Source organism: Oncorhynchus masou, chromosome 23, assembly GCF_036934945.1.
Source record: "Oncorhynchus masou masou isolate Uvic2021 chromosome 23, UVic_Omas_1.1, whole genome shotgun sequence".
Lineage (NCBI taxonomy): Eukaryota > Metazoa > Chordata > Actinopteri > Salmoniformes > Salmonidae > Oncorhynchus > Oncorhynchus masou.
The window spans coordinates 2,382,035-2,404,762 of record NC_088234.1 but is presented as its reverse complement, the minus strand read 5'-3'; the positions used below and the strand labels follow the sequence as shown (position 1 = coordinate 2,404,762).

Sequence of the window (22,728 nt, the reverse complement as noted above, 5' to 3'; positions counted from 1 at the left end):
ATATTAGTTTGTAGCTGAGAGTCTCCTCTTTCCATCGTGGGGTCATATTAGTTTGTAGCTGAGTCTCCTCTTTCCATCGTGGGGTCATATTAGTTTGTAGCTGAGTCTCCTCTTTCCATAGTGGGGTCATATTAGTTTGTAGCTGAGAGTCTCCTCTTTCCATCGTGGGGTCATATTAGTTTGTAGCTGAGTCTCCCCCTTCCATCGTGGGGTCATATTAGTTTGTAGCTGAGTCTCGTCTTTCCTCTCCTCTGAGTCTCCTCTTTCCATAGTAGGGTCATATTAGTTTGTAGCTGAGTCTCCTCTTTCCATAGTAGGGTCATATTAGTTTGTAGCTGAGTCTCCTCTTTCCATCGTGGGGTCATATTAGTTTGTACCTGAGTCTCCCAAACTGACTGACTTCAGACGAATCCCTTGACACTTTCCACTGCAGACAACAACAACAACAACAACAACAACAACAACAACAACAACAACAACAACAACTCTGACTACTAGGAAATTAATATCTGTGGTCCAGCCCTGTGTTTCCATCATGTACCATAGTGATAGTTCTCTCGGTGTGTTTCAGTCTTTACATCATGTACCATAGTGATAGTTCTCTCTTTGTGTTTCAGTGTTTACATCATGTACCATAGTGATAGTTCTCTCTGTGTGTTTCAGCCTTTACATCATGTACAATGGTGATAGTTCTCTCTGTGCCTTTCAGTAATTACATCATGGACAATAGCGATAGTTCTCTCTGTGTGTTTCAGTGTTTCCATCATGTACCATAGTGATAGTTCTCTCTGTGTGTTTCAGTCTTTACATCATGTACCATAGTGATATATCTCTCTCTCTGTTTCATTGTTTACATCATGTACCATAGTGATAGTTCTCTCTGTGTATTTCGGTGTTTACACCATGTACCATGGTGAAAGTTCTCTCTGTGTGTTTCAGTGTTTCCATCATGTACCATAGTAATAGTACTCTCTGTGTGTTTCAGTGTTTACACCAAGTACCATAGTGATAGTTCTCTCTGTGTGTTTCTGTGTTTACATCATGGACCATAGCGATAGTTATCCCTGTGTGTTTCAATGTTTACATCATGTAAAATGGTGATAGTTCTCTCTGAGTGTTTCAGTGTTTACATCATGTACCATAGAGAGAGTTCTCTCTGTGTGTTTAAGTGTTTCCATCATGCACCATAGTGATAGTTATCTCTGTGTGTTTCAGTGTTTCCATCATGTACCATAGTGATAGTTCTCTGTGTGTGTTTCAGTGATTACATCATGTACCATTGCGATAGTTATCTCTGTGTGTTTCAGTGTTTACATAATGTACCATAGTGATAGTTCTCTCTGTGTGGTTCAGTGTTTACATCATGTACCACCGTGATAGTTCTCTCTGTGTGTTTCAGTGTGTACATCATGTACCATAGTGATAGTTATCTCTGTGTATTTCAGTGTTTACACCATGCACCATGGTGATAGTTCTCTCTGTGTGTTTCAGTGTTTACATCATGTACCATAGTGATAGTTCTCTCTGTGTGTTTCAGTGTGTACATCATGTACCATAGTGATAGTTATCTCTGTGTATTTCATTGTTTCCATCATGTACCATAGTGATAGTTCTCTCTGTGTGTTTCATTGTTTCCATCATGTACCATAGTGATAGTTCTCTCTGTGTGTTTCAGCCTTTACATCATGTACAATGGTGATAGTTCTCTCTGTGCCTTTCAGTAATTACATCATGGACAATAGCGATAGTTCTCTCTGTGTGTTTCAGTGTTTCCATCATGTACCATAGTGATAGTTCTCTCTGTGTGTTTCAGCCTTTACATCATGTACAATGGTGATAGTTCTCTCTGTGTGTTTCAGTGTTTACATCATGTACCATAGTGATAGTTCTCTGTGTGTGTTTCAGTGATTACATCATGTACCATAGTGATAGCTCTCTCTGTGTGTATCAGTGTTTACATCATGTACCATAGTGATAGTTCTCTCTGTGTGTTTCATTGTTTACATCATGTACCATTGTGATAGTTATCTCTGTGTATTTCAGTGTTTACATTATGTACCATAGTGATAGTTCTCTTTTGTGTTTCAGTGTTTACCTCATGTACCAAAGTGATAGTTCTCTCTGTGTGTTTCAGTGTTTCCATCATGTACCATAGTGATAGCTCTCTCTGTGTGTTTCAGTGTTTACACCAAGTACCATAGTGATAGTTCTCTCTGTGTGTTTCTGTGTTTACATCATGGACCATAGTGATAGTTATCCCTGTGTGTTTCAATGTTTACATCATGTAAAATGGTGATAGTTCTCACTGAGTGTTTCAGTGTGTACATCATGTACCATAGTGATAGTTATCTCTGTGTATTTCAGTGTCTACACCATGCACCATGGTGATAGTTCTCTCTGTGTGTTTCAGTGTTTACATCATGTACCATAGTGATAGTTCTCTGTGTGTGTTTCAGTGATTACATCATGTACCATAGTGATAGCTCTCTCTGTGTGTATCAGTGTTTACATCATGTACTATAGTGATAGTTCTCTCTGTGTGTGTTTCAGTGATTACATCATGTACCATTGCGATAGTTATCTCTGTGTATTTCAGTGTTTACATAATGTACCATAGTGATAGTTCTCTCTGTGTGGTTCAGTGTTTACATCATGTACCACCGTGATAGTTCTCTCTGTGTGTTTCAGTGTGTACATCATGTACCATAGTGATAGTTATCTCTGTGTATTTCAGTGTCTACACCATGCAGCATGGTGATAGTTCTCTCTGTGTGTTTCAGTGTTTACATCATGTACCATAGTGATAGTTCTCTGTGTGTGTTTCAGTGATTACATCATGTACCATAGTGATAGCTCTCTCTGTGTGTGTTTCAGTGTTTACACCAAGTACCATAGTGATAGTTCTCTCTGTGTGTTTCATTGTTTACATCATGTACCATTGTGATAGTTATCCCTGTGTGTTTCAATGTTTACATCATGTAAAATGGTGATAGTTCTCACTGAGTGTTTCAGTGTGTACATCATGTACCATAGTGATAGTTATCTCTGTGTATTTCAGTGTCTACACCATGCACCATGGTGATAGTTCTCTCTGTGTGTTTCAGTGATTACATCATGTACCATAGTGATAGCTCTCTCTGTGTGTATCAGTGTTTACATCATGTACTATAGTGATAGTTCTCTCTGTGTGTTTCATTGTTTACATCATGTACCATTGCGATAGTTATCTCTGTGTATTTCAGTGTTTACATAATGTACCATAGTGATAGTTCTCTCTGTGTGGTTCAGTGTTTACATCATGTACCACCGTGATAGTTCTCTCTGTGTGTTTCAGTGTGTACATCATGTACCATAGTGATAGTTATCTCTGTGTATTTCAGTGTTTACACCATGCACCATGGTGATAGTTCTCTCTGTGTGTTTCAGTGTTTCCATCATGTACCATAGTAATAGTCCTCTCTGTGTGTTTGAGTGTTTCCATCATGTACCATCGTGATAGTTCTCTCTGTGTGTTTCAGTGTGTACATCATGTACCATAGTGATAGTTATCTCTGTGTATTTCAGTGTTTACATCATGTACCATTGTGATAGTTCTCTCTGTGTGTTTCAGTGTTTACATCATGTACCATTGTGATAGTTCTCTCTGTGTGTTTCAGTGTTTACATCATGTACCATAGTGATAGCTCTCTCTGTGTGTTTCAGTGTTTACACCAAGTACCATAGTGATAGTTCTCTCTGTGTGTTTCTGTGTTTACATCATGGACCATAGTGATAGTTATCCCTGTGTGTTTCAATGTTTACATCATGTAAAATGGTGATAGTTCTCTCTGAGTGTTTCAGTAATTACATCATGGACAATAGCGATAGTTCTCTCTGTGTGTTTCAGTGTTTCCATCATGTACCATAGTGATAGTTCTCTCTGTGTGTTTCAGTGTTTCCATCGTGTACCATAGTGATAAGTCTATCTGTGTGTTTCAGTCTTTACATCATGTACCATAGTGATATATCTCTCTCTCTGTTTCATTGTTTACATCATGTACTATAGTGATAGTTCTCTCTGTGTATTTCGGTGTTTACACCATGTACCATGGTGAAAGTTCTCTCTGTGTGTTTCAGTGTTTCCATCATGTACCATAGTAATAGTCCTCTCTGTGTGTTTCAGTGTTTACACCAAGTACCATAGTGATAGTTCTCTCTGTGTGTTTCTGTGTGTACATCATGTACCATAGTGATAGTTATCTCTGTGTATTTCAGTGTCTACACCATGCACCATGGTGATAGTTCTCTCTGTGTGTTTCAGTGTTTACATCATGTACCATAGTGATAGTTCTCTGTGTGTGTTTCAGTGATTACATCATGTACCATAGTGATAGCTCTCTCTGTGTGTATCAGTGTTTACATCATGTACCATAGTGATAGTTCTCTCTGTGTGTTTCATTGTTTACATCATGTACCATTGTGATAGTTATCTCTGTGTATTTCAGTGTTTACATTATGTACCATAGTGATAGTTCTCTCTTTGTGTTTCAGTGTTTACCTCATGTACCAACGTGATAGTTCTCTCTGTGTGTTTCAGTGTTTCCATCATGTACCATAGTGATAGCTCTCTCTGTGTGTTTCAGTGTTTACACCATGCACCATGGTGATAGTTCTCTCTGTGTGTTTCAGTGTTTACATCATGTACCATAGTGATAGTTCTCTGTGTGTGTTTCAGTGATTACATCATGTACCATAGTGATAGCTCTCTCTGTGTGTATCAGTGTTTACATCATGTACCATAGTGATAGTTCTCTCTGTGTGTTTCACTGTTTACATCATGTACCATTGCGATTGTTATCTCTGTGTATTTCAGTGTTTACATAATGTACCATAGTGATAGTTCTCTCTGTGTGGTTCAGTGTTTACATCATGTACCACCGTGATACTTCTCTCTGTGTGTTTCAGTGTGTACATCATGTACCATAGTGATAGTTATCTCTGTGTATTTCAGTGTTTACACCATGCACCATAGTGATAGTTCTCTCTGTGTGTTTCAGTGTTTCCATCATGTACCATAGTAATAGTCCTCTCTGTGTGTTTGAGTGTTTCCATCATGTACCATCGTGATAGTTCTCTCTGTGTGTTTCAGTGTGTACATCATGTACCATAGTGATAGTTATATCTGTGTATTTCAGTGTTTACATCATGTACCATTGTGATAGTTCTCTCTGTGTGTTTCAGTGTTTACATCATGTACCATTGTGATAGTTCTCTCTGTGTGTTTCAGTGTTTACATCATGTACCATAGTGATAGCTCTCTCTGTGTGTTTCAGTGTTTACACCAAGTACCATAGTGATAGTTCTCTCTGTGTGTTTCTGTGTTTACATCATGGACCATAGTGATAGTTATCCCTGTGTGTTTCAATGTTTACATCATGTAAAATGGTGATAGTTCTCTCTGAGTGTTTCAGTAATTACATCATGGACAATAGCGATAGTTCTCTCTGTGTGTTTCAGTGTTTCCATCATGTACCATAGTGATAGTTCTCTCTGTGTGTTTCAGTGTTTCCATCGTGTACCATAGTGATAAGTCTATCTGTGTGTTTCAGTCTTTACATCATGTACCATAGTGATATATCTCTCTCTCTGTTTCATTGTTTACATCATGTACTATAGTGATAGTTCTCTCTGTGTATTTCGGTGTTTACACCATGTACCATGGTGAAAGTTCTCTCTGTGTGTTTCAGTGTTTCCATCATGTACCATAGTAATAGTCCTCTCTGTGTGTTTCAGTGTTTACACCAAGTACCAAGTACTGTAATACCGTATAACACTACAACACCACAGTTACTGTAATACTGTATAACACTATAACACCACAGGTACTGTAATACTGTATAACACTAAAACACCACAGGTACTGTAATACCGTATAACACTAACACCACAGGTACTGTAATACTGTATAACACCACAGGTAATGTAGTACTGAATTACACGATACCCCCACAGGTACTGTAATACTGTATACCACCACAGGTACTGTAATACCTTATAACACTATAACACCACAGTTACTGTAATACTGTATAACACTATAACACCACAGGTACTGTAATACTGTATAACACCACAGGTACTTTAGTACCGTATAACACAATAACACCACAGGTACTGTAATACTGCATAATACCACAGGTACTGTAGTACTGTATAACACTATAACACCACAGGTACTGTAATACTGTATAACACCACAGGTACTGTTGTACTGAATAACACTATAACACCACAGGTAGTGTAATACTGTATACTACTATAACACCACAGGTACTGTAATATTGTATAACACTATAACAGGTACTGTAATACTGTATAACACTATAAAACCACAGGTACTGTAATACTGTATAACACTATAACACCACAGGTACTGTAAAACTGTATAACACTATAACACCACAGGTACTGTAATACCTTATAACACTATAACACCACATGTACTGTAATACTGTATAACACTATAACACCACAGGTACTGTAATACTGTTTAACACTATAACAGGTACTGTAATACTGTGTAACCCTATAAAACCACAGGTACTGTAATACCTTATAACACTATAACACCACAGGTACTGTAATACTGTATAACACTATAACAACACAGGTCCTGTAATACTGTATCACACTATAACACCACAGGTACTGTAATACCTTATAACACTATAACACCACAGGTACTGTAATACTGTATAACACTATAACACCACAGGTACTGTAATCCTGTAAAACACTATAACACCACTGGTACTGCAATACCGTATACCACCATAGGTACTGTAATACTGTATAACACTATAACACCACAGGTACTGTAATACTGTATAACACTAAAACACCACAGGTACTGTAATACCGTATAACACTAACACCACAGGTACTGTAATACTGTATAACACCACAGGTAATGTAGTACTGAATTACACGATACCCCCACAGGTACTGTAATAATATATACCACCACAGGTACTGTAATACCTTATAACACTATAACACCACAGTTACTGTAATACTGTATAACACTATAACACCACAGGTACTGTAATACTGTATAACACCACAGGTACTTTAGTACCGTATAACACAATAACACCACAGGTACTGTAATACTGCATAATACCACAGGTACTGTAGTACTGTATAACACTATAACACCACAGGTACTATAATACTGTATATCACTATATCACCACAGGTACTGGAATACTGTATAACGCTATAACACCACAGGTACTGTTGTACTGTATAACACTATAACACCACTGGTACTGTAAAACTGTATAACACTATAACACAACAGGTACTGTAATACTGTACAGCACTATAACACCACAGGTACTGTAATACTGTATAACACTATAACACCACAGGTACTATAATACTGTATATCACTATATCACCACAGGTACTGGAATACTGTATAACGCTATAACACCACAGGTACTGTTGTACTGTATAACACTATAACACCACTGGTACTGTAAAACTGTATAACACTATAACACAACAGGTACTGTAATACCTTATAACACTATAACACCACAGGTACTGTAATACTGTATAACACTATAACACCACAGGTACTGTAATACTGTTTAACACTATAACAGGTACTGTAATACTGTGTAACCCTATAACACCACAGGTACTGTAATACCTTATAACACTATAACACCACAGGTACTGTAATACTGTATAACACTATAACAACACAGGTCCTGTAATACTGTATCACACTATAACACCACAGGTGCTGCAATACTGTATAACACTATAACACCACAGGTACTGTAATACTGTATAACACTATAACACCACAGGTACTGTAATCCTGTAAAACACTATAACACCACAGGTACTGTAATACTGTAAAACACTTACACCACAGGTACTGCAATCCTGTAAAAACGCTATAACACCACAGGTACTGCAATACCGTATACCACCATAGGTACTGTAATGCTGTATAACACTATAACACCACAGGTACTGTAGTAATGTATAACACTATTACACCACAGGTCCTGTATAGCACTATAACACCACAGGTACTATAATACTGTATAACACTATAACACCACAGGTAGTGTAATACTGTATAATACTATAACACCACATGTACTGTTGTACTGTATAACACTATAACACCACTGGTACTGTAATACCGTATAACACTAACACCACAGGTACTGTAATACTGTATAACACTATAACACCACAGGTACTGTAATACTGTATAACACCACAGGTACTGTAATACCTTATAACGCTATAAAACCACAGGTACTGTAATACTGTATAACACTATAACACCACAGGTACTATAATACTGTATATCACTATATCACCACAGGTACTGGAATACTGTATAACGCTATAACACCACAGGTACTGTTGTACTGTATAACACTATAACACCACTGGTACTGTATAGCACTATAACACCACAGGTACTGTAATACTGTATGACACTATAACACCACAGGTACTGTAATACTGTATAACACTATAACTCCACAGGTACTATAATACTGTATAACACTATAACACCACAGGTGCTGCAATACTGTATACCACTATAACACCACAGGTGCTGTGATACTATATAACACTATAACACCACAGGTGCTGCAATACTGTATACCACTATAACACCACAGGTGCTGCAATACTGTATAACACTATAACACCACAGGTACTGGAATACTGTATAACAATATTACACCACAGGTACTGTAGTACTGTATAACACTATAACGCCACAGGTACTGTAAAACTATATAACACTATAACACCACAGGTACTGTAATAGTGTATAGCACTATAACAACACAAGCACTGTAATACAGTATAACACTATAACACCACATGTACTGCAATACTCTATAACACTGTAACACCACAGGTACTGTAATACTATATAATACTATAACACCACAGGTACTAGAATACTCTGTAACACTATAACACCATAGTTACTGTAATACTGTGTAACACTATACCACCACAGGTACTGTGATACGGCATAACACTATAACACCACATTTACTGTAATACTGTATAACACCACAGGTACTGTAGTACTGAATAACACGATACCACCACAGGTACTGTAATACTGTATAACACCACAGGTACTGTAGTACTGTATAACACTATACTTCCACAGGTACTGTAATACTGTATAACACCACAGGTACTGTAATACTGTATAATACTATAACACCACAGGTACTGTAATACTGTATAACACAATAACACCACAGGTACTGTAATACTGTATAACACTATACCACCACAGGTACTGTAGTACTGTATAACACTATAACACAACACAGGTACGGTAATAATGTATAACACCACAGGTACTGTAATACTGTATAACACAACAGGTACTGTAATACTGTATAACACTATAACACCACAGGTACTGTAATACTGTATAACACTAACACCACATGTACTGTAATACTGTAAAATGCTATAACACCACAGGTACTGTAGTAATGTATAACACTATAACATCACAGTAACTGTAATACCTTATACCAGTATAACACCACAGTTACTGCAATACCGTATACCACCATAGTTACTGTAATGCTGTATAACGCTATAACACCACTGTTACCGTAGTACTGTATAACACTATAACACCACAGGTACTGTATAGCACTATAACACCACAGGTACTGTAATACTGTATAACACTATAACACCACAGGTACTGTAATACTGTATAAAACTATAACTCCACAGGTACTATAATACTGTATAACACTAAAACACCACAGGTAGTGTAATAATGTATAATACTATAACACCACAGGTACTGTAATACTGTATAACACTATAACACCACAGGTACTGTAATACTGTATAAAACTATAACTCCACAGGTACTATAATACTGTATAACACTATAACACAAAATGTACTGTAATACTGTATAACACTATAACACCACAGGTACTGTAATACCTTATAACACTATAACACCACAGGTACTGTTATACTGTTTAACACTATAACAGCACAGGTACTGTAATACTGTATAACACTATAACAGGTACTGTAATACTGTATAACCCTATACCACCACAGGTACTGTAATACTGTATAACACCACAGGTACTGTAATACCTTATAACACTATAACACCACAGGTACTGTAATGCTGTATAACACTATAAAAACACAGGTACTGTAATACTGTATAACACTATAACACCACAGGTACTGTAATACCTTATAACACTATAACACCACAGGTACTGTAATACTATATAACACTATAACATCACAGGTACTGTAATACTGTATAACACTATAACACCACAGGTACTGTAATACTGTATAACACTTACACCACATGTACTGTAATACTGTAAAATGCTATAACACCACAGGTACTGTAGTAATGTATAACACTATAACATCACAGTAACTGTAATACCTAATACCAGTATAACACCACAGGTACTGCAATACAGTATACCACCATAGGTACTCTAATGATGTATAACACTATAACACCACAGGTACTGTAATACTGTATAACACTATAACACCACAGGTACTGTAGTACCGTATATCACCACAGGTACGGTAATACTGTATAGCACTACAACACCACAGGTACTGTAATACTGTATAACACTATAACACCACAGGTACTATAATACTGTATATCACTATATCAACACAGGTACTGTAATACTGTATAACGCTATAACACCACAGGTACTGTAGTACTGTATAACACTATAACACCACTGGTACTGTATAGCACTATAACACCACAGGTACTGTAATACTGTATAACACTATAACTCCACAGGTACTACAATAATGTATAACACCATAACACCACAGGTAGTGTAATACTGTATAATACTATAACACCACAGGTACTGTAATATTGTATAACACTATAACAGGTACTGTAATACTGTATACAACTATAACACCACATGTACTGTAATACTGTATAACACCAAAGGTACTGTAATACCTTATAACACTATAACACCAAAGGTACTGTAATACTGTATAACACTATAACACCACAGGTACTGTAATTCTGCATAACACCATAATACCACAGGTACTGTAATACTGTATAACACTTACACCACAGGTACTGTAGTACTGTATAACAACACAGGTACTGTAATACAGTATAACACTATAACACCACAGGTACTGTAATACTGTATACCACCACAGGTACTGTAATACCTTATAACACTATGACACCACAGCTACTGTAATACTTAATAACACTATAACACCACAGGTACTGTAATACTGTATAACACCACAGGTACTGTAGTACTGTATAACACTATAACACCACAGGTACTGTAATACTGTATAACACCACAGGTACTGTAGTACTGAATAACATGATACCACCACAGGTACTGTAATACTGTATAACACCACAGGTACTGTAGTACTGTATAACACTATAACGCCACAGGTACTGTAGTACTGTATAACACTATAACACCACAGGTACTGTAGTACTGTATAACACTATAACACCACATGTACGGTATACTATATAACACTATAACACCACAGGTACTGTAATACTATATAACACTATAACACCACAGGTACTGTAATACTATATAACACTATAACACCACCGGTTCTGTAGTACGGTATTACACCACAGGTAGTGTAATACTATATAACACTATTACACCAGAGGTACTGTAGTACTATATAACACTATAACACCACAGGTACTGTAGTACGGTATTACACCACAGGTACTCTAATACTATATAACACTATAACACCATAGTTACTGTAGTACTGTATAACACTATAACACCACAGGTACTGAAATACTGTATAACACTAACACCACAGGTACTGTAGGCCACTATAACACCACAGGTACTGAAATACTGTATAACACTAACACCACAGGTACTGTAATACTATATAACACTATAACACCACAGGTACTGTAATACTGTATAACACTATAACACCACAGGTACCGTAATACAGTATAACACTATAACACCACAGGTACTGTAATACTATAAAACACTATAACACCACAGGACCTGTAATACTGTATAACACTATAACACCACAAGTACTGTAATACTGTATAACACTATAACACCACAGGTACTGTGATACTATATAACACTATAACACCACAGGTACTGTAATACTGTATAACAATATAACACAACAGGTACTGTAGTACTGTATAACACTATAACACCACAGGTACTGTAATACTATATAACACTATAACACCACATGTACTGTAATAGTGTATAGCACTATAACAACACAGGTATTGTAATACAGTATAACACTATAACACCACAGGTACTGCAATACTCTATAACACTATAACACCACAGGTACTGTAATACTGTATAACACTATAACACCATAGTTACTGTAATACCGTGTAACACTATACCACCACAGGTACTGTAATACTGCATAACAGTATAACACCACAGGTACTGTAATACTGTATAACACTTACACCACAGGTACTGTAGTACTGTATAACAACACAGGTACTGTAATACTGTATAACACAACAGGTACTGTAATACTGTATAACACAACAGGTACTGTAGTACTGTATAACACTATAACACCACATGTACTGTAATACTATATAACACTATAACACCACAGGAACTGTAGTACTATATAACACTATAACACCACAGGTACTGTAGTACTGTATTACACCACAGGTACTGTAGTACTGTATAACACTATAACTCCACTGTTACTGTAATACTATATAACACTATAACACCACAGGAACTGTAGTACTATATAACACTATAACACCACAGGTACTGTAGTACTGTATTACACCACAGGTACTGTAGTACTGTATAACACTATAACACCACAGGTACTGTCATACTGTATAACACTATAACACCACAGTTACTGTAATACTGTATAACACTATAACACCACAGGTACTGTAGTACGGTATTACACCACAGGTACTGTAATACTATATAACACTATAACACCACAGGTACTGTAGTACTATATAACACTATAACAACACAGGTACTGTAGTACTGTATTACACCACAGGTACTGTAATACTATATAACACTATAACACCATAGGTACTGTAGTGCTGTATAACACTATAACACCACAGGTACTGTAATACTGTATAACACTATAACACCACAGGTACTGTAGTACTGTATAACACTATAACACCACAGGTACTGTAATACTATATAACACTATAACACCACAGGTACTGTAATAGTGTATAGCACTATAACAACACACGTACTGTAATACAGTATAACACTATAACACCACAGGTACTGCAATACTCTATAACACTATAACACCACAGGAACTGTAGTACTATATAACACTATAACACCACAGGTACTGTAGTACTGTATTACACCACAGGTACTGTAGTACTGTATAACACTATAACTCCACTGTTACTGTAATACTATATAACACTATAACACCACAGGAACTGTAGTACTATATAACACTATAACACCACAGGTACTGTAGTACTGTATTACACCACAGGTACTGTAGTACTGTATAACACTATAACACCACAGGTACTGTAATACTGTATAACACTATAACACCACAGGTACTGTAATACTGTATAACACTATAACACCACAGGTACTGTAGTACGGTATTACACCACAGGTACTGTAATACTATATAACACTATAACACCACAGGTACTGTAGTACTATATAACACTATAACACCACAGGTACTGTAGTACTGTATAACACCACAGGTACTGTAATACTATATAACACTATAACACAATAGGTACTGTAGTGCTGTATAACACCATAACACCACAGGTACTGTAATACTGTATAACACTATAACACCACAGGTACTGTAGTACTGTATAACACTATAACACCACAGGTACTGTAATACTATATAACACTATAACACCACAGGTACTGTAATAGTGTATAGCACTATAACAACACACGTACTGTAATACAGTATAACACTATAACACCACAGGTACTGCAATACTCTATAACACTATAACACCACAGGTACTGTAATACTGTATATTACTATAACACCACAGGTACTGCAATACTCTATAACATTATAACACCATAGTTACTGTAATACTGTGTAACACTATACCACCACAGGTATTGTAATACTGTATAACACTCCAACATACAGCTGGTCCAGTCAGTGTTAATATCCTCTCGCTCTCCTGTGTTTAGTTCCAGGTGGGTCTGGTCCAGTCTGTATTAATATCCTCTCTCTCTCTCTCTCTCTCTCTCTCTCTCTCTCTCTCTCTCTCTCTCTCTCTCTCTCTCCTGTGTTTAGTTCCAGGTGGGTCTGGTCGAGTCTGTGTTAATATCCTCTCAGGTTGAGCTGGTCCAGTCTGTGTTAATTTCCTCTCTCAGGTGGGGCAGGTCCAGTCTGTGTTAAAATCCTCTCTCTCTCTCTCTCCTGTGTTTAGTTCCAGCTGGTCCAGTCTGTGTTAATATACTCTCTCTCCTGTGTTTAGTTCCAGGTGGATCTGGTCCAGTCTGTGTTAATATCCTCTCTCTCTCTCCTGTGTTTAGTTCCAGGTGGACCTGGTCCAGTCTGTGTTAATATACTCTCTCTCTCCTGTGTTTAGTTCCAGGTGGATCTGGTCCAGTCTGTGTTAATATCCTCTCTCTCTCCTGTGTTTAGTTCCAGGTGGTCCAGTCTGTGTTAATACCCTCTCTCTCTCCTGTGTTTAGTTCCAGGTAGTCCAGTCTGTGTTAATATCCTCTCTCTCTCCTGTGTTTAGTTCCAGCTGGTCCAGTCTGTGTTAATATCCTCTCTCTCTCCTGTGTTTAGTTCCAGCTGGTCCAGTCTGTGTTAATATCCTCTCTCTCTCTCTCTCTCTCTCTCTCTCTCTCTCTCTCTCTCTCTCTCTCTCCTGTGTTTAGTTCCAGCTGGTCCAGTCTGTGTTAATATCCACTCTCTCTCCTGTGTTTACTTCCAGGTAGATCTGGTCCAGTCTGTGTTAATATCCCTCTCTCCTGTGTTTATTTCCAGCTGGTCCAGTCTGTGTTAATATCCCCTCTCTCCTGTGTTTAGTTCCAAGTAGATCTGGTCCAGTCTGTGTTAATATCCTCTCTCTCTCCTGTGTTTAGTTCCAGGTGGGTCTGGTCCAGTCTGTGTTAATATCCTCTCTCAGGTTGAGCTGGTCCAGTCTGTGTTAATTTCCTCTCTCAGGTGGGGCAGGTCCAGTCTGTGTTAAAAACCTCTCTCTCTCTCTGTGTTTAGTTCCAGCTGGTCCAGTCTGTGTTAATATACTCTCTCTCTCCTGTGTTTAGTTCCAGGTGGATCTGGTCCAGTCTGTGTTAATATCCTCTCTCTCTCCTGTGTTTAGTTCCAGGTGGACCTGGTCCAGTATGTGTTAATATACTCTCTCTCTCCTGTGTTTAGTTCCAGGTGGATCTGGTCCAGTCTGTGTTAATATCCTCTCTCTCTCTCCTGTGTTTAGTTCCAGGTGGTCCAGTCTGTGTTAATATCCTCTCTCTCCTGTGTTTAGTTCCAGGTAGTCCAGTCTGTGTTAATATCCTCTCTCTCCTGTGTTTAGTTCCAGCTGGTCCAGTCTGTGTTAAAATCCTCTCTCTCTCCTGTGTTTAGTTCCAGCTGGTCCAGTCTGTGTTAATATCCTCTCTCTCTCTCTCTCTCTCTCTCCTGTGTTTAGTTCCAGCTGGATCTGGTCCAGTCTGTGTTAATATCCTCTCTCTCTCCTGTGTTTAGTTCCAGGTGGACCTGGTCCAGTATGTGTTAATATACTCTCTCTCTCCTGTGTTTAGTTCCAGGTGGATCTGGTCCAGTCTGTGTTAATATCCTCTCTCTCTCTCTCCTGTGTTTAGTTCCAGGTGGTCCAGTCTGTGTTAATATCCTCTCTCTCTCTGTGTTTAGTTCCAGCTGGTCCAGTCTGTGTTAATATCCTCTCTCTCTCCTGTGTTTAGTTCCAGGTGGTCCAGTCTGTGTTAATATCCTCTCTCTCTCCTGTGTTTAGTTCCAGCTGGTCCAGTCTGTGTTAATATCCTCTCTCTCTCCTGTGTTTAGTTCCAGGTGGTCCAGTCTGTGTTAATATCCTCTCTCTCTCTCCTGTGTTTAGTTCCAGGTAGTCCAGTCTGTGTTAATATCCTCTCTCTCTCCTGTGTTTAGTTCCAGCTGGTCCAGTCTGTGTTAATATCCTCTCTCTCCTGTGTTTAGTTCCAGCTGGTCCAGTCTGTGTTAATATCCTCTCTCTCTCTCTCTCTCTCTCTCCTGTGTTTAGTTCCAGCTGGTCCAGTCTGTGTTAATATCCCCTCTCTCTCCTGTGTTTACTTCCAGGTAGATCTGGTCCAGTCTGTGTTAATATCCTCTCTCTCTCCTGTGTTTATTTCCAGCTGGTCCAGTCTGTGTTAATATCCCCTCTCTCCTGTGTTTAGTTCCAAGTAGATCTGGTCCAGTCTGTGTTAATATCCTCTCTCTCTCCTGTGTTTAGTTCCAGGTGGGTCTGGTCCAGTCTGTGTTAATATCCTCTCTCAGGTTGAGCTGGTCCAGTCTGTGTTAATTTCCTCTCTCAGGTGGGGCAGGTCCAGTCTGTGTTAAAAACCTCTCTCTCTCTCTCCTGTGTTTAGTTCCAGCTGGTCCAGTCTGTGTTAATATACTCTCTCTCTCCTGTGTTTAGTTCCAGGTGGATCTGGTCCAGTCTGTGTTAATATCCTCTCTCTCCCTGTGTTTAGTTCCAGGTGGATCTGGTCCAGTCTGTGTTAATATCCTCTCTCTCTCCTGTGTTTAGTTCCAGGTGGATCTGGTCCAGTCTGTGTTAATATCCTCTCTCTCTCCTGTGTTTAGTTCCAGGGGGACCTGGTCCAGTCTGTGTTAGTATCCTCTCTCTCTCCTGTGTTTAGTTCCAGGTAGATCTGGTCCAGTCTGTGTTAATATCCGCTCTCTCCTGTGTTTAGTTCCAGGTGGATCTGTTCCAGTCTGTGTAAATATCCTCTCTCTCTCCTGTGTTTAGTTCCAGGTGGTCCAGTCTGTGTTAATATCCTCTCTCTCTCTCTCTCTCTCTCTCTCTCTCTCTCTCTCTCTCTCTCTCTCTCTCTCTCTCTCTCTCTCTGTGTTAGTTCCAGGTACATCTGGTCCAGTCTGTGTTAAAATCCTCTCTCTCTCCTGTGTTTAGTTCCAGGTGGATCCGATCCAGTCTGTGTTAATATCCTCTCTCTCTCCTGTGTTTAGTTCCAGGTGGATCTGGTCCAGTCTGTGTTAATATCCTCTCTCTCTCCTGTGTTTAGTTCCAGGTGGACCTGGTCCAGTCTGTGTTAATATCCTCTCTCTCTCCTGTGTTTAGTTCCAGGTGGATCCAGTCCAGTCTGTGTTAATATCCTCTCTCTCTCCTGTGTTGAGTTCCAGGTGGACCTGGTCCAGTCTGTGTTAATATCCTCTCTCCTCCTGTGTTTAGTTCCAGGTGGATCCGGTCCAGGTGATGTGACCTATGCTGACATCAACCACACTGATAAGAGACAACACAACAGGAGGAGAGGTAGGAAGAAGGGAGAGACCATCAACACTCCCCTCATCTTTCTGGAGTAAATAATATGACCATCAACACTCCCCTCATCTTTCTGGAGTAAATAATATGTTTTTAGTGTTTTAACATGTCACTAGTTGTAAACTGTTTATGTGTTTCTATCAGAGAAGGTCGTTCCAGACCCTGTCTACTCAGCAGTGAAGACAGACAGAGATTCAGGTCAGAAGGTTGTTCCAGACCCTGTCTACTCAGCAGTGAAGACAGACAGAGAGACAGGTCAGAAGGTCGCTCCAGACCCTGTCTACTCGGCAGTGAAGACAGACAGACAGAGATACAGGTCAGTAGGTCGTTCCAGACCCTGTCTACTCAGCAGTGAAGACAGACAGACAGAGATACAGGTCAGAAGGTATTTCTAGACCCTGTCTACTCAGCAGTGAAGACAGACAGACAGACAGAGAGACAGGTCAGAAGGTCGCTCCAGACCCTGTCTACTCAGCATTGAAGACAGACAGACAGAGAGACAGGTCAGAAGGTCGTTCCAGACCCCGTCTACTCAGCAGTGAAGACAGACAGACAGAGAGACAGGTCAGAAGGTCGTTCCAGACCCTGTCTACTCAGCAGTGAAGACAGACAGAGATACAGGTCAGTAGGTCGTTCTAGACCCTGTCTACTCGGCAGTGAAGACAGACAGAGATACAGGTCAGAAGGTCGGACAGACAGATGCAAAGATGCAAAAACAGACAGACATATGCAAAAGATGCAAAAACATGACGGAAAGTATAACATTGCAGACATAGAACAGATCCACTGCTACTTAGACTTGCTTTAACATGTAATTACAGATCTATAACACACATTTCTATGTGAATTTTGTCGCCCCTAAAATAACGTATTTCTGCCAGTTCAACAAATTAAATCTATGTGTCCTATAGGTAGAGCTGTATCTGGATCCGGGAAAGTACAGACTGAGGTAGGTCCAGATCACTGTATCACTAACCCTAATGTACAGGCTGAGGTAGGTCCAGATCACTGTATCACTAACCCTAATGTACAGACTGAGGTAGGTCCAGATCACTGTATCACTAACCCTAAAGTACAGGCTGAGGTAGGTCCAGATCACTGTATCACTAACCCTAATGTACAGACTGAGGTAGGTCCAGATCACTGTATCACTAACCCTAATGGACAGACTGAGGTAGGTCCAGATCACTGTATCACTAACCCTAATGTTCAGACTGAGGTAGGTCCAGATCACTGTGTCACTAACCCTAATGTACAGACTGAGGTAGGTCCAGATCACTGTATCACTAACCCTAATGTACAGACTGAGGTAGGTCCAGATCACTGTGTCACTAACCCTAATGTACAGACTGAGGTAGGTCCAGATCACAGTATCACTAACCCTAATGTACAGACTGAGGTAGGTCCAGATCACTGTATCACTAACCCTAATGTACAGACTGAGGTAGGTCCAGATCACAGTATCACTAACTCTAATGTACAGACTGAGGTAGGTCCAGATCACTGAATCACTAACCCTAATGTACATACTGAGGTAGGTCCAGATCACTGTATCACTAACCCTAATGTACAGACTGAGGTAGGTCCAGATCACTGTATCACTAACCCTAATGTACAGACTGAGGTAGGTCCAGATCACTGTATCACTAACTCTAACCCTAATGTACAGACTGAGGTAGGTCCAGATCACTGTATCACTAACCCTAATGTACAGACTGAGGTAGGTCCAGATCACTGTGTCACTAACCCTAATGTACAGACTGAGGTAGGTCCAGATCACAGTATCACTAACCCTAATGTACAGACTGAGGTAGGTCCAGATCACTGTATCACCAACCCTAATGTACAGACTGAGGTAGGTCCAGATCACTGTATCACTAACCCTAATGTACAGACTGAGGTAGGTCCAGATTACTGTATCACTAACCCTAATGTACAGACTCAGATCTAACCCTAATGTACAGACTGAGGTAGGTCCAGATCACTGTATCACTAACCCTAATGTACAGACTGAGGTAGGTCCAGATCACTGTATCACCAGATAACCTAACCCTAATGTACAGACTGAGGTAGGTCCAGATCACTGTATCACTAACCCTAGATGTACATGTACAGATCACTGTATCACTAACCCTAATGTACAGACTGAGGTAGGTCCAGATCACTGTATCACTAACCCTAATGTACAGACTGAGGTAGGTCCAGATCACTGTATCACTAACCCTAATGTACAGACTGAGGTAGGTCCAGATCACTGTATCACTAACCCTAATGTACAGACTGAGGTAGGTCCAGATCACTGTATCACTAACCCTAATGTACAGACTGAGGTAGGTCCAGATCACTGTATCACCCTAACCCTAATGTACAGACTGAGGTAGGTCCAGATCACTGTATCACTAACCCTAATGTACAGACTGAGGTAGGTCCAGATCACTGTATCACTAACCCTAATGTACAGACTGAGGTAGGTCAGATCACTGTATCACCCCTAATGTACAGACTGAGGTAGGTCCAGATCACTGTATCACTAACCCTAATGTACAGACTGAGGTAGGTCCAGATCACTGTATCACTAACCCTAATGTACAGACTGAGGTAGGTCCAGATCACTGTATCACTAACCCTAATGTACAGACTGAGGTAGGTCCAGATCACTGTATCACTAACCCTAATGTACAGACTGAGGTAGGTCCAGATCACTGTATCACTAACCCTAATGTACAGACTGAGGTAGGTCCAGATCACTGTATCACTAACCCTAATGTACAGACTGAGGTAGGTCCAGATCACTGTATCACTAACCCTAATGTACAGACTGAGGTAGGTCCAGATCACTGTATCACTAACCCTAATGTACAGACTGAGGTAGGTCCAGATCACTGTATCACTAACCCTAATGTACAGACTGAGGTAGGTCCAGATCACTGTATCACTAACCCTAATGTACAGACTGAGGTAGGTCCAGATCACTGTATCACTAACCCTAATGTACAGACTCACACTGTATCACTAACCCTAATGTACAGACTAAGGTCCAGATCACTATCACTAACCCTAATGTACAGACTGAGGTAGGTCCAGATCACTGTATCACTAACCCTAATGTACAGACTGAGGTAGGTCCAGATCACTGTATCACTAACCCTAATGTACAGACTGAGGTAGGTCCAGATCACTGTATCACTAACCCTAATGTACAGACTGAGGTAGGTCCAGATCACTGTATCACTAACCTAACCCTAATGTACAGACTGAGGTAGGTCCAGATCACTGTATCACTAACTCTAACCCTAATGTACAGACTGAGGTAGGTCCAGATCACTGTATCACTAACCCTAATGTACAGACTGAGGTAGGTCCAGATCACTGTATCACTAACCTAACTAATGTACAGACTGAGGTAGGTCCAGATCACTGTATCACTAACCCTAATGTACAGACTAACCAGATCTAACTAACTCTAACCCTAATGTACAGACTGAGGTAGGTCCAGATCACTGTATCACTAACTCTAACCCTAATGTACAGACTGAGGTAGGTCCAGATCACTGTATCACTAACTCTAACCCTAATGTACAGACTGAGGTAGGTCCAGATCACTGTATCACTAACCCCCTAATGTACAGACTGAGGTAGGTCCAGATCCCTAATGTACAGACTGAGGTATCACTAACTCTAACCTAATGTACAGACTGAGGTAGGTCCAGATCACTGTATCACTAACCCTAATGTACAGACTGAGGTAGGTCCAGATCACTGTATCACTAACCCTAATGTACAGACTGAGGTAGGTCCAGATCACTGTCACTAGATCACTGTATCACTAACCCTAATGTACAGACTGAGGTAGGTCCAGATCACTGTATCACTAACCCTAATGTACAGACTGAGGTAGGTCCAGATCACTGTATCACTAACCTAATGTACAGACTGAGGTAGGTCCAGATCACTGTATCACTAACCCTAATGTACAGACTGAGGTAGGTCCAGATCACTGTATCACTAACCCTAATGTACAGACTGAGGTAGGTCCAGATCACTGTATCACTAACCCTAATGTACAGACTGAGGTAGGTCCAGATCACTGTATCACTAACCCTAATGTACAGACTGAGGTAGGTCCAGATCACTGTATCACTAACCCTAATGTACAGACTGAGGTAGGTCCAGATCACTGTATCACTAACCCTAATGTACAGACTGAGGTAGGTCCAGATCACTGTATCACTAACCCTAATGTACAGACTGAGGTAGGTCCAGATCACTGTATCACTAACTCTAACCCTAATGTACAGACTGAGGTAGGTCCAGATCACTGTATCACTAACCCTAATGTACAGACTGAGGTAGGTCCAGATCACTGTATCACTAACCCTAATGTACAGACTGAGGTAGGTCCAGATCACTGTATCACTAACCCTAATGTACAGACTGAGGTAGGTCACTAACCCTAATGTACAGACTGTCCAGATCACTGTATCACTAACCCTAATGTACAGACTGAGGTAGGTCCAGATCACTGTATCACTAACCCTAATGTACAGACTGAGGTAGGTCCAGATCACTGTATCACTAACCCTAATGTACAGACTGAGGTAGGTCCAGATCACTGTATCACTAACCCTAATGTACAGACTGAGGTAGGTCCAGATCACTGTATCACTAACCTAACCCTAATGTACAGACTGAGGTAGGTCCAGATCACTGTATCACTAACCCTAATGTACAGACTGAGGTAGGTCCAGATCACTGTATCACTAACTCTAATGTACAGACTGGAGGTAGGTCACTAACCCTAATGTACAGACTGAGGTAGGTCCAGATCACTGTATCACTAACCCTAATGTCTGAGGTAGGTCCAGATCACTGTATCACTAACCCTAATGTACAGACTGAGGTAGGTCCAGATCACTGTATCACTAACCCTAATGTACAGACTGAGGTAGGTCCAGATCACTGTCCACTAACCCTAATGTACAGAATGAGGTAGGTCCAGATCACTGTATCACTAACCCTAATGTACAGACTGAGGTAGGTCCAGATCACTGTATCACTAACCCTAATGGACAGACTGAGGTAGGTCCAGA

The 22,728-nt window shown here is 39.8% G+C and overlaps 1 long non-coding RNA gene across 1 annotated transcript in view; it reads left to right on the top strand.

The window, feature by feature from the left end:
• LOC135509869 (uncharacterized) overlaps positions 1 to 17,950 on the top strand; it is a 42,594-nt gene extending 24,644 nt beyond the window's left edge. Inside the window, exons 2-3 of the long non-coding RNA XR_010450999.1 lie at positions 17,549 to 17,629; positions 17,783 to 17,950. This is a non-coding gene — a long non-coding RNA (uncharacterized LOC135509869). The remainder of the gene's footprint in view (positions 1 to 17,548; positions 17,630 to 17,782) is intronic.
• The last annotated feature ends 4,778 nt before the right edge of the window (positions 17,951 to 22,728 follow it).